Below are 13,619 nucleotides of genomic sequence, written 5' to 3'. Positions count from 1 at the left end.
GGTTCATATGTCCAGTAGCTATGCCGCCGCCTAGTGGGCGTTTTATGACAATGCAACAGAGTGCATGGGGCAGTGAGAGGAGAGTCCACAGAGGAGAGAGTTGGTTATGGGAGCCCTGGAACTTTGTTTGAGGCATTATGAGAGGAGGGAGCTGGTCTCTAGGAGGTCTGTAGCATATAGCACTGTTCAAAAATAAAACATGACCAAACATTCATTCATTCATTCATTATCTGTAACCGCTTATCCAATTCAGGGTCGCGGTGGGTCCAGAGCCTACCTGGAATCATTGGGCGCAAGGCGGGAATACACCCTAGAGGGGGCACCAGTCCTTCACAAGGCAACACAGACACACACACACACATTCACTCACACACTCACACCTACGGACACATTTGAGTCGCCAATCCACCTACCAACACTAACACACTACACACAACCCTGTCACTGTTCCCTTGATTTAGAACAGACAGATCAAATCAAAGCTGTCTTTAAAGAGCCCAAATGCAGATAGGTGATTAACAGTACAAGGAATCTTGAGGACAGTGTATGAAATAAAACACATGGATGCTGGGAAGTAATGTGCATATCCATGTCCAGTTGGACCACAGTGCTCAAAATAATATATTCATCTCCCAGACCACCAGACCTCAAAAACTACAAACACTAGACTAAGGAGCAATCAGCAGCATCAAAGCTCCATTCAAGACAGGGAGATGACGTAATGTATGGAACCTGAGGGTCATTTTAATGAGTGGGGGAGGGCTGGGGCTGGTGCTGGTGCTGGTGCTCGTGGTAGAAGCCTGACAATTTTGTTGAGTGCTCTGATTTCAGATATTTACCTGTTGTCCACCATCAGTTCACAATCCATTGGAGTTCCAATGTAGTAGAAGCTTGGTATCTTCCTGAAAGTATCCCAAAGGGGATGCCCTGGAATCTGTAAGAAAGCTATCCGCTGCATTGGAGCTCCAGCCAAAGCTGTCTGGGAGGTGACGTATTGCACAGGACCTACCTTCCCGGGTTTTGGTTCAGTCACCTGGCAACAGGTGGCTGGGGCAGGGTTTTCAGTTCTCTGGGATCTGGGAGGTAATGCTTTGATTACTCCTGAGACCTTAGTGTCTGGTTTCTTGGCTATGGTCCCTATCAGAGCAGGCCCCTCATGCTAAGCATGTGTCATGGCTTGGACAAACATCAGCATGGCACCACCTCACCACAGGTGTGCCCCAAGGCTCAGTGCTGGTTCCCCTCCTCTTTGCTTTGTACACCACCTTTCTAGGCCCAATCATACATTCACACGGCTTCTCCTATCACTGCTATGCAGATGACACACAGCTTTATTTATCCTTTCTTCCAGGTGACACTTCAGTGGCAACTCGAATCTCTGACTGTCTCTCTGACATATCTACATGGATGAAGGAACATCACCTCCAATTGAATTTATCCAAAACTGAACTGCTGGTCCTCCCAGCCAAGCAAGCTATTCTCCACAACATCAGCATCAAGCTAGGGTCCCTATCAGTGGCTCCCACCAAGGCTGTAAGAAACCTGGGTGTCATGTTTGATGACCAGCTAACCTTTGCAGATCACGTTACCGCTGTAGCTTGATCGTGCCTCTTCTCCCTATTCAACATCAGGAAGATTAGGCCATACCTAAGTCAACATGCAACACCGCTAACACGTTAGTAATCTCCCGTCTTGACTATTGCAACACCCTCCTGACAGGTCTTCCGGTCTGTGCTGTGAGACCGCTACAAGACCGCTACAGATGATCCAGAATGCTGCAGCACACCTGGTTTTCAACCAGCATAAAAAAGCACATGTCACACCCCTATTAGTCGAGCTGCATTGGCTACCCTTAGCTGCTCGCATCAAATTTAAATCACTAATGATGGCCTTCAGAGTATTCACTGGCTCTGCTCCCATCTCCCTCAATAGACTCTTAAAACCATACGTTAGCGCCCACCCTCTCCGTTCCTCAAAGGAGCGCCAACTAACACGACCAACCCCCCGTACAGGTCAGTTGAGGCTATTCTCATCTCTGGTACCACGCTGGTGGAACGAGCTTCCAAGCACCATCAGAGCAACAGAAACCCTCTCCGCATTCAAGAAATCATTGAAAACCCAGCTCTTCTGAGAGTATCTCTTGCACTGAAAGTCTTTCTTTAATTAATTTAATACAATTTAATTTTTAATTTAATTGAGTTTTTCTTTTCTTTAACTTTGGTTTTTCAGTAAGCAATTTAGACATTATAGATATATGTTGGTCTGATCATGTCACGGGGACGTGAAGGGTGGATTTATGGAGGCGGACACACTCGCTACAACACATATAGTTTTAATATATAGATAACACAACAAACGAACTGGAGGAGAGACACGAAATAACATTACATAGAAACCTAGGAAAGAGACAACACGACAGGACTCGGAACATAGTAGAAACACGACATGACTGGGCAATAATATAATACAAAGAACGAGCGAGAAACGAGAAACGAGCTAGGGAAACGCAGACTACAATAACAACACAAACACAAATGAGTAGGAATGACTACGGCTTGAACAGAGCAAAACAACAACACAACACAAACACAATTGACCGATAACAGGAAGTGAGGGAAGAGGACTTAAATACACGAACTTAACAAGAGACACCTGACACAGATAACGAAGGAAAATGACAAAGAGGCGGAACAAAGGTGGAGCTAGGGTGGAACGAGGGCGGAGATAGGAATAACAACAAACAGACAGAAAGAGCCACAAGGAAGGGGAAAACAAACAAGAAAGTGCCAGGATGTGACAGATCATAGATCTGTCCTGTTCGATCTTCTAATTCCATGCTCCTCTCCTACAAGTACTCTGCCTGTATATTATTGTACATGTTCCATCACACCCCATACAGCCAGTCAGTTTTCTGCTGCCTATGTAACCTCTCCTTCAACTTGTATTATGGAAAATCCTCCTTTTGGCACTAATACTGATGAGCTGACTGATAGGTTTAATTCTTCTTGCATTGGTACTATCGATCAAATTGTTCCACTTAAAAATAGAACATTTAAAGTAAAGTCTCAGCCATGGTTCAACAGTGTTACTCGTGCACTCAGACAGCAATATAGGAAAGCAGAACGGAAATGGAAGAAAGATAGACTCCAAATCTCCTATCAACTTCTTATTGAATGTCTGAATAATTCTCAGCAACTGGTAAAAGCAGCCAGAGCTAAATACTTTGCCGATATCATTACCAAGCATTTACACCGTCCTAAAGTTCTCTTTAATACAATTAAAACGATACTGCACCCTCTGGCTTCACCCACACTTGATGCGAACTCTGATCTATGTGATAAATTTATGAGGTTTTTCATTTCCAAAACCGACAGTTTACGGACATTTAACTTTTCTCTGCCACTTGGCTCCTCTGTTCTATGCGTTCTACATTCCTAAGTCAGTTTGAGCCCATGTCATTGTTGGATCTCACTGCATATGAGACCAACCACTTGCTCCACCACCAAGTGCCTTGAAGCTGTCCCTACACTGAAGTTCACATGGACTACTAACTATCATCACCAGTAGATTGACCAGAGGAGGATGGGTCACCCCTTGTGAGCCTTGGTTCCTCCCAAGGTTTCTTCCTCAGCTGGGGGAGTTTTTCCTTGCCACTGTCGCCCCTGGCTTGCTCACTTGAGGGTTTTACATTTGTTTTTACATTTCATGTTCAAATCTTTGTCTTACTGGAATTCTGTGAAGCTGCTTTGTGACAACATCAGTTGTGAAAAGCGCTATATAAATAAATTTGATTTGATTTGATTTGATTTTGCTCCCTGGATGCCTTCCCCACACTGCTTCTTAGGGATGTGCTGTCTTCAGTTGGTCCAAGTATATTGTCCATAATAAACAGCAGTCTCATTAATGGTGTTGTGCCTTCTTGTTTTAAACATGCAGTTGTTCAGCCTCTTTTAAAAAAGTCTGGCCTAGATCCATCAGTCCTCAATAACTTTAGACAAATCTCTAAGCTACATTTCTTGTCAAACGTCTTGGAGAAGGTTGTCTTTCATCAACTTTCTTCTTTTTTAGACAAACATAATATCTTAGACACATTTCAGTCAGGTTTTAGAGCACACCACTGTACCGAATCTACTCTTCTTAAAGTATTAAATGACATACTCTTAGCCGTTGATTCAGGAAAGTGTGTTGTTATAATTCTCCTGGACCTAAATGCAGCCTTTGACACAGTTGACCACACCATCCTGTTAGATCGCTTGTTGTGTGATGTTGGCATCCAGGATTTTGCATTGAAGTGGTTTGCCTCCTACTTAGAAAATCAAACTTTTTCTGTTAATATAGGACAGTCTTCCTCTTCCTCTCCTGCATCTATTACTTGTGGTGTACCTCAGGGCTCTATCTTGGGACCCATCCTCTTTTCCTTGTACATGCTCCCTCTGGTGTCAATCTTTTAAAAATATAATGTTTCATATCATTGTTATGCAGATGACACACAGCTTTATCTTCTGCTGAAATCAGGAGAGAATTGTTCATTAAAACTCATGTTGGATTGTTTGAGGGATGTGGAGTACTCCATGTCTAAGAACTTTCTAAAACTGAACCAAGACAAGACAGATGTGATCATTTTCGGAAATCCCTACTTGAGTCCAACCATGGCCAATGAACTGGGGCGTCTGTCATCTAATGTACACAGCCAAGTAAACTTTGGTTTAATCTTTGACACTGATCTTACATTTGAAAAGCAAATAAGCACTGTTGTGAGAGGTCATTTCTTTCAACTCCATCATATAGTAAAACTTAAGAGAATACTGTCTTTGAAAGACCTGGAAACAGTTATTTATGCTTTTATCTCCTCCCGTATTGATTATTGTAATTCTCTGTACCTGGGGATATCTCATTCAAGTCTGTCACAATTGCAACGGGTCCAAAATGCAGCTGCAAGGCTTTTGACCGGTACTAAGAAAAGGGAGAGAATTACCCCTGTGTTGGCATCATTGCACTGGCTACCAGCAAAATACAGAGTTGAATTTAAAATGTTACTGTTTGTCTTTAAAGCTCTCCATGGCCTGGCTCCGAAATATATTTCGGATCTTCTTTGGTTTTGATCTACCCCACGTGCCCTACATTTCTCTAACCAATTGCCAATAACCAATAACCAATTTAGACACCCCTCGCTCTCGGTTGAAGTTCAAAGGAGATCGGGCATTTGCTGTAGCCGCTCCAAGACTTTGGAACAGTCTCCCACTCTTCATAAAACAATACCCTACAATAATAACTTTAAAGTCCAATTTGAAAACCTATTTATTTTCTCTGGCCTTTGGGTCCTTTTAAATTATTTTAGCCATTTGTTCTGCCTTGGTTTATGTTGTCTTGCCATCAGTATTTTCTCCACAATGTTTTATTGTTAGATTATTTTACTTGTTTTATTTCTTTTTATATGTATGTTTTATAATTTTATCTGGTTTGTTTGTTAGTTGATTTTTATTGTGCAGCACTTTGGCTGACATTCACTGTCTTTTAAATGTGCCAAAAAACTACTGATTGCTTTTATGGACTTTTTAAATGATAAAATTGAAATATTAGACAATTCATTCCATATTATTAAATCCAAATTGTAAGTAATCCAGTGTGGCTGATATAGAAAAAAACATAGCTGCATTAGTTCAACCTGTACACTTGACGCAATATATCAAATCAAATTTATTTATATAGTGCCTTTTTCAACTGAAAATGTCACAAAGCAGCTTCATGTAATTAGTATCAGAGCAGAACATTTAAATCAAAGCCCATTGTGAGCAGCCGAAGGTGACAGTGGCAAGGAAAAACTCCCTCGGGGAAGACACTTCAGGAGGAACCAAGACTCACAGGGGATCCATCCTCCTCTGATCAAACTACTGATATAAGTTTAAATTATAACCAGTTAAGTGTCATTATGCTACAGTACAACAACAACAATAATAATAATAATAATAATAATAAAAGTGACATCAATCTGGGGGCATCATAATTGTGCACCAGATTGGAAGCATCAGTCGCTAATCTGAGTCCATTTCTAGTTCAGTGTAGTTGTTCATGGCGAGTGGTCAGAGGCTGGCAGCAGTAGATGGAGGTGAACAGCTGGTCTGGTGTGGGCCAACTAAATGATTAAAGAAGTTTTAACAAGTTTTAATAAATCCTGTGTAAGAATAATATTTATGAAAAATTACAATCTGGTTTTAGGCCACACCATAGCACTGAGGTGGCTCTAGTTAAGATAACAAATTACCTTCTTCTGGCCTCTGATCTGAGTCAAAACAGAGGTTCTCCTTCTAGGTCCAAAACCTGCTATAAATAAGGCATTAGACTTAATACTAAATTTAGCTGATTTTCATGTTCTTCATTTGATCTGTATATAGATAACATTACAAAAACCTCTGGTGAGGGTTTTCACGTTGAGTATGAAAAAGTGGAAGTAATTGTAGGAGAATTTTAATCAAAATGTAACAAGATTCAAAACAAAGGCAAGAAGAAAAAACCCAAATAAAGTCACACCAATAAGTAATTAACACAAAAGTAACTAATGATAATCATACACTAGACACTTGTTATTATATAGCTCTTGTGTTTAGCTGTTGTTCTTTCTGCTTATGCCAGCCTTAAACCAAATGACTTTGTCTGTGACAGTGAAATATCTTGAAATTTTCCAATGTCTGCGTAAAATCATGTAAATATTGCTGGAGTTGCATTGCACTCCCATCGTCTTGATTGTTTAGTGTGAGGGTGTCAGGAGAGCAGTTTGAACTTGGTATGTTTCTGGATTTGATGCTCCAATAAAATCAACTGTCTTTAAAATGATCATAAGTCTTTAGTGTTTGCTAAATCAGATATTGTAAATAACTAACAAATATTGCTAAGTACCTTATTGTACAAACCCCACATATATACATAAATTAAAACAGAATACAATGATTTACAAAACATTTTCAACCTATATTCAATTGAATACACAACAAAGACACGATATTTAATGTTCAAATGTATAACGTTTGTTGTTTTGCACTTATTTTGCACATTTCCCAGACAACAAAAAAGGAAATTGAGGAATGCTCAAAAAACACCTGTTTGGAACAGTACACAGGTGAACAGGTTAATTTGAAACAGGTGAGTGTCATGATTGGATATAAAGGGAGTATCCCCGAAGGGATGGGGCGAGGTTCACCACTTTGTGAATAACTGTGTGAGTTGTGTCCCTGTGTGAATCTCAATATACAATTGCAAAGAATTTAAGGATTTCATTATCTAAAGTCTATAACATCATCAAATGTTTCAGAGAATCTGAAGAAATCTCTGCAGTACGTGACAATGCCGAAAACCAACATTGAATGCCTGTGACCTTCGATCCCTCAGGCGGCACTGCATTAAAAATCGACATCAAGTGTTCTGGCTCAGGAACACTTCAGAAAACCATTGTCAATGAACACAGTTTGTTGCTCCATCTACAAGTGCAATGCAAAGTGTACCATGTGTAACAGGTAAGAGTGGGTTAATTTGCCCTGAAACTATTACCCTAAACACTAAGTAATACAGACAACCCCCCCCCCCCCCCCCACACACACACCTGTACACAATTACTTTATTGGGTACCCTTCCCCACTCACAGGGGCCAAAAGCAAAACAAAACAGTGACTGTTCTGTGGTCAGATGAGTCACGATTTGAAGTTCTTTATGGAACACTGGGACGCCTTGTCATCCGGACCAGAGAGGACAAGGATAACCCAAGTTGTTATCAACGCTCCATTCAGAAGCCTGCATCACTGATGGTATGTGGTTGCATGAGTGCTTGTGGCATGGGTAGCTTGCATGTCTGGAAAGGCACCATTAATGCAGAGAACTATGCTCAGGTTCTAGAACAACATATGCTCCCATCTAGACCTCATCTCTTTCAGGGAAGACCCTGCATTTTTCAACAAGATAACGGCAGACCACATTCTGCAGCAATCACATCATCATGGCTACGTAGGAGAATGATCCGGGGACTGAAATGGCAGCCTGCAGTCCAGATCTTTCACCTATAGAGAACTTTTGGCGCATCATAAAGAGGAAGGTGTGACAAAGAAGGCCCAAGACGATTGAACAGTTAGAGGCCTGTATTAGACATGAATGAGAGAGCATTCCTATTTCTAAACTTGAGAAACTGGTCTCCTCTGTCCCCAGATGTCTGAGTGTTGTAAGGGCGCCACGGTGGCTTGGTGGTTAGCACGTTCGACTCCCAGCACTGGGATCTTGGGTTAAGTCCCATCTGGGTGGAGATTCCATGTTCTCCCTGTGTCTGCGTGGGTTTCCTCCGGGGTCTCCGGTTTCCTCCCACAGTCCAAAAACATGGAGGGTAGGTGAATTGGCTTCTGTAATAACTGTCCTGGTTTGTGAGTTAATGAGTGTGAATGTGTGTGCGCCCAGATATGGATTGGCGCTCTGTCCTGGGTGAAACCCTAGTGCCCGATGCAGTCCTCCAGGTGGACGGTCGTTTCTGGTCGAGAGTACGCTGTGCGCGTTTGGCTGCTGCTTCTCGCCAGTGTGTGTGTGTGAATTGAGCGTTCTGAGCAGTGTAGATTGTAAAGCGTCTTTGGGTATCTAGAAAGGCGCTATATAAGTGTAACGATAATAATAAGAAGGGGGGGGGGGTGCCACACAGTGGTAATGTAAAGCCAATGAAGTGATGATATAACTGGACTGATATGTTCAAATTTTATAGTTTTAGTGAGGACCCTGGCTGCAGAATTAAGGACCCTGGCTGCAGCAAGTAATAAAGGCATGTACTAATGTGTCTGTGTCCTGCAGGGATGAGGCATTTCTTATCCTGGTGATGTTGTGAAGATGTAAAAAAGCTGTCCTAGTGATACTGCCTATGTGTTGATCAAATAATAAATCCGGGTCAATTATGACACCAAGTTTTTTGCGGCTGAACCAGGTTTAACTGGAAAGTCAGCGAGATTTAATATTAAATCTGATCATTTATTTCTTGCCACTTTTGGACCCAGAACCAGAAATTCTGTTATTACTGTTAAGAAGGAGAAACTTATGCAACATCCAGCCTTTCACATCTTTTAAACAGTCCTCTTGTAATGGGTCACTTTAAATTAATTAATTTAATTAATTGTAATTTAACAGGACCCAAGAGCAAGAACCAGGGCTGCTGTGTTACTAGGTCAGTTCTTTGCCACTGCGCTAAGGCTGCAGTGGAGAGAACTGGTGGGAAACAGACAGGTGATTATAGAAACCAGCCCTTGGGTTTTGGCGGGAAAAGAACAAAGGACACCAGGGGAAAACTGGCTTTCCAAAGAGAAAGGGAAAATTAGAACAAATTTTTTTAATACAACAACTGTAAAGACATAAAATGGCTTGAGAAGTGTAAGGATGAGTGGGAGTGTAGGAACTCTGAACCCTCTAACAAAATTACCTACTGTTTCTTGTGACTCAGAAAGAGACAAAGATCTAGCAATGTGTTTCTGTGTCGCTTTGCTATAACTATTATTACCAGTAGACTGACCAGAGGAGGATAGTTCCCCCCGTGTGAACCTTGGTTCCTCCCAAGCTTTCTTCCGCAGCTCTGAGGGAGATTCTCTGTGCCACTGTCGCCCTTTGCTTGCTCACCTGGGGATTTTTTACCTTTTTTACATTTCATGTCAAAACTTACATGAATTCTGTGATGCTGCTTTGTGACAACATCAGTTGTAAAAAGCACTATACAAATAAATTTGATTTGATCAGGTTTTCTGTTTTAAATAAATTCTGCATTTGCGTCCACCTCCATACCAACCACCCACTGTTACAGAATGTCCACCCATCAAAAGGATACCTCAGACACAATGTTCTTTAGAGAAGGCATTTATGTTTGCAGAGAAGTTATTTGCTTTAACTGTGGGTGATCAACCTGCTGTTTTGCAGTTTCTCATGGGAGTTCCTAATGGATTTGATGGGAGTGAGTTAAAACCTGTGAAGATTACAATGCAAACTTTATTTTAAATATTTGAATTTTCCTTCCCCACCAGATTTTATCAGTTATGTTCATAGGATCACTTCTTAGGAGAGAAGCATTACGATGAGCTGAAATCGTGCTGTGAGAGAGCCCTGGAATAACTGTAGAATGTTTTACTAAGCTTTTTGGAAAAAATTCTCCCAGGCTGCTACTGAGGATCCAGAGCCCCAGGCTGCTCTAGAGGATGCAGAGCTCCACAGTGCCACATCCACAAGCAGCTCTGCCCATAGTGCCTCTTCTTCTCCTGTCCCCAGTCCAGGCCCCTGTTTCCGCTCCTGTCCTGTCCTCAGTCCAGGCTCCTGTTTCCGCTCCTATGTTGTCCCCAGTCCAGTATCCTGTTACCGCTCCTGTCTTGTCCCCAGTCCAGACTCCTGCTTCTGCTCTAGTCCAGGCTCCTGTCTCTGCTCCTGTCTTGTCCCCAATCCAGGCTCCTGCTTCAGCTCCTGTCTTGTCCCCTGTCCAGGCTCCTGTTTCCACTCGTGTCTTGTCCTCAGTCCAGGCTCCTGTTTTCGTTCCTGTCTTGTCCCCAGTCCAGGATCCTGTTACCGCTACTATGTTGTCCCCAGTCCTGGATACTGTTAAAGCTCCTGTCTTGTCCCCAGTCCAGACTCCTGCTTCTGCTCTAGTCCAGGCTCTTGTTTCCGCTCCTGTTTTGTCCTCAGCCAAGGCTCCTGTCTCTGCTCCTGTCTTGTCCCCAATCCAGGCTCCTGCTTCAGCTCCTGTCTTGTCCCCTGTCCAGACTCCTGTTTCCACTCCTGTCTTGTCCTCAGTCCAGGCTCCTGTTTCCCCTCCTGTCTTGTCTCCAGTCCAGGCTCCTTTTTCTGGTCATTTAATACCTTTTGCCCAGTCTCCATTCCAGACTGGTGTCCAGTCTCCTGTTTATGGTCCTGTTCCACTTCCCTTGTTTCTTGTTTCTTCATCTGTCATGTCTTGAACCCAGTCTCATGTCTCTGCTCGCATCCTGCCTAGTCCATTCCAGTCCAGTGTCTTGTCCTGTCTCCTGTTTCTGGTCCTGTCTTGTCCTGAGTCCAGTCACCTGATTTGATTCTTACCGGTTCCTTCTCAGTCTCCTGTCTCTGCAAATATTTTGTCCCCAGTCCAATCTCTGTTCCACTCCAGTGTATTGTCTCCTGTTTGAGCTCCAGTTATGTTGGCTGTTGATCAGTTAATTTTTTGTTTTGTTTTCCAGGTTCCTCCCCTTCGCTACCTCTGGGTGGGGGTGTCTGTTTCTATGTTTCATGGGAGTAGTGCATTTGAGGAGGGGGGCGGGGGTCTATTTCTACATGCCCCAGGATTTCTGTGTTGAAGGGGTGGGAGAAGTCTTTTTTTTTAAATAAAATTGATAAAGCATAGGATAAAAAAGAATCAGAGATTAAAATAATTTTGAAATGAACACATTAAATCTTGTGAATGGTAAAGTGAAGTAAGGATAACATAAATCATGAATTTCCATTAGTGTGAAGGGAATAAAATGTAACAAGAGGGATACATTTTGTTAGCAGACTCTGAATTTGGCTTGTCGAAGTGTTTATGTAAGGTTTGTGTAATGTGAGGGGGTTGTTTGTGTGTGGTGAAATCTGTGGTTCATCCATCCATCCATCCATTATCTGTAACCGCTTATCCAATTTAGGGTCGCGGGGTGTCCAGAGCCTACCTGGAATCATCGGGCGCAAGGCGGGAATACACCCTGGAGGGGACGCCAGTCCTTCACAGGGCAACACAGACACACTCACACACCTATGGACACTTTCGAGTCGCCAATCCACCTGCAACGTGTGTTTTTTTTTGGACTGTGGGAGGAAACCGGAGCACCCGGAGGAAACCCACGCGGACAACACACCAACTCCTCACAGACAGTCACCCGGAGCGGGAATCGAACCCACAACCTCCAGGTTCCTGGAGCTGTGTGACTGCGACACTACCTGCTGCGCCACCGTGCCGCCCACCTGTGGTTCAATGCATGATAAAAAAGAAAGTCTGAATGTCTTATTAATGTTTAATCTCTTTCTAAATCTGACCCGATTTTCACTTTACTTGAAGCAAAAAAAATATATTAACCAGATCTTAAAGCTTTTGTTACCTTATTCCATGAATTCTATAAAAATATGTAACTTAGCTCTTAGACACAAAGAGTGTCTTCTTTACTGCTCAGTGAGTATCTGCCTTACAGTTCTTACCCATTTTATACACAGAAATGAAGCACACATTTATGTATCAACAAAATGATTCCAAATTGATTAACACTAAGTACAGTTTTCTCATTTAAGCATCATTCTAATTCAGATTTGCTAGGGTAACTCTATAATGTTTTAAAATAGAGGACACTGGGTTGGACCTATGGTCACCCTAATTTAGCACACATAGTACTACTGTAAGGTTTGAATCTGAGGGCAAAATGCATAAATGTGAGCTGGATTGGTTTGCTTGGTGCACCAGGTCACCTGGAGTTGGGAAAGAGCCATCGATTTTCCAGAGGTTGGATGTAGGAAAGCCATCACCCAGTGCTATGGATTCTTCACTAGACAGGGAATAGTGATGGGTCAGTCGTGAAAGATCCAGCTCTGAGAAACAACCCTTTGAAACATACACTGGGAGCCAGACTCCTGATTGTGAGATGATATTTTTCTGTTAAAGCTGCATGGGATTGGTCAAGATGTTTGGTGGTGTGTGTGAGCCTACACTGAGAAGTAGGAGGAAGGGGAGGGGTTATAGACACACAGCACCTAAACAGGAGGAAGCAAAAGTCTCCTGCAAAGTTCACTCAGGAGATGAGAGACAGCGAGAGAATTTCATGTTTTACACTAGCTGTGTCTGAAAAAAATGCTATCTACTGATGCAATATTCTTAGGGAGGCACAGAGTTATGCCTGCAGTTTATGTCTATTTAAACTCTGCCTTGTTTCTGCTCCAGTAGCTTCAGAGTTGAATTACTTTGTTGAGCCCTGTAGGTGAACTGGTGGCCTGATATCATGTTGGAATATAGCTGCTTTTAAAGCCGGTCTCTAATGTGATTCAATCACAAACCCCATTTCAAAATTCTGTCTTGTATGAAAGCGACGTGAGTCAGTACAACAGCAAGGCACTGAGGATACTGACTTCTGTTTCAGACACAGCTGATGTCAGATAACCCTAACTTTTTTTTTAAATTTCAGATGAGTCTTTTAGTTTAGTATTATAATTCATTTGTGTTCCATGTTGAGAATATAAATAAAGCCAAACCAATAATAAACTTTGGATATAATGTATATTTTTATATTAGTAATTTTTTACACCAAAAAAAGCTCTCTAAAAGGAGCCAGAATTCCCATCACTAACAGGGTAGGCTGAGTCAGGCCTTTGCTGGATAATTAAGGTATTCCTATGGTCCCCCTGGGTGGGACAAAGGGATCATAGTAGCTGAGATGGGTGCCATCAGGTGGGTGCTGTGCTTGTTAGTGAGAAGTTACTGAGCAGTGAGCCAGGGTATGAGGCTGCTAACATTAGCTGGATTAGCTCATTTGGAAATTTATTCTGATAATAAGTACTTTTCTGCCAGTTGTTGTGTGATTGGATTGGCTACCCCAGTAAGTTGTAGAGGACACAGACCTGTATTGTAGGGACAATAAAGT

Source organism: Hoplias malabaricus, chromosome 1 (genome assembly GCF_029633855.1).
Source record: "Hoplias malabaricus isolate fHopMal1 chromosome 1, fHopMal1.hap1, whole genome shotgun sequence".
Classification (NCBI taxonomy): domain Eukaryota; kingdom Metazoa; phylum Chordata; class Actinopteri; order Characiformes; family Erythrinidae; genus Hoplias; species Hoplias malabaricus.
This window is presented reverse-complemented; position numbering follows the sequence as displayed.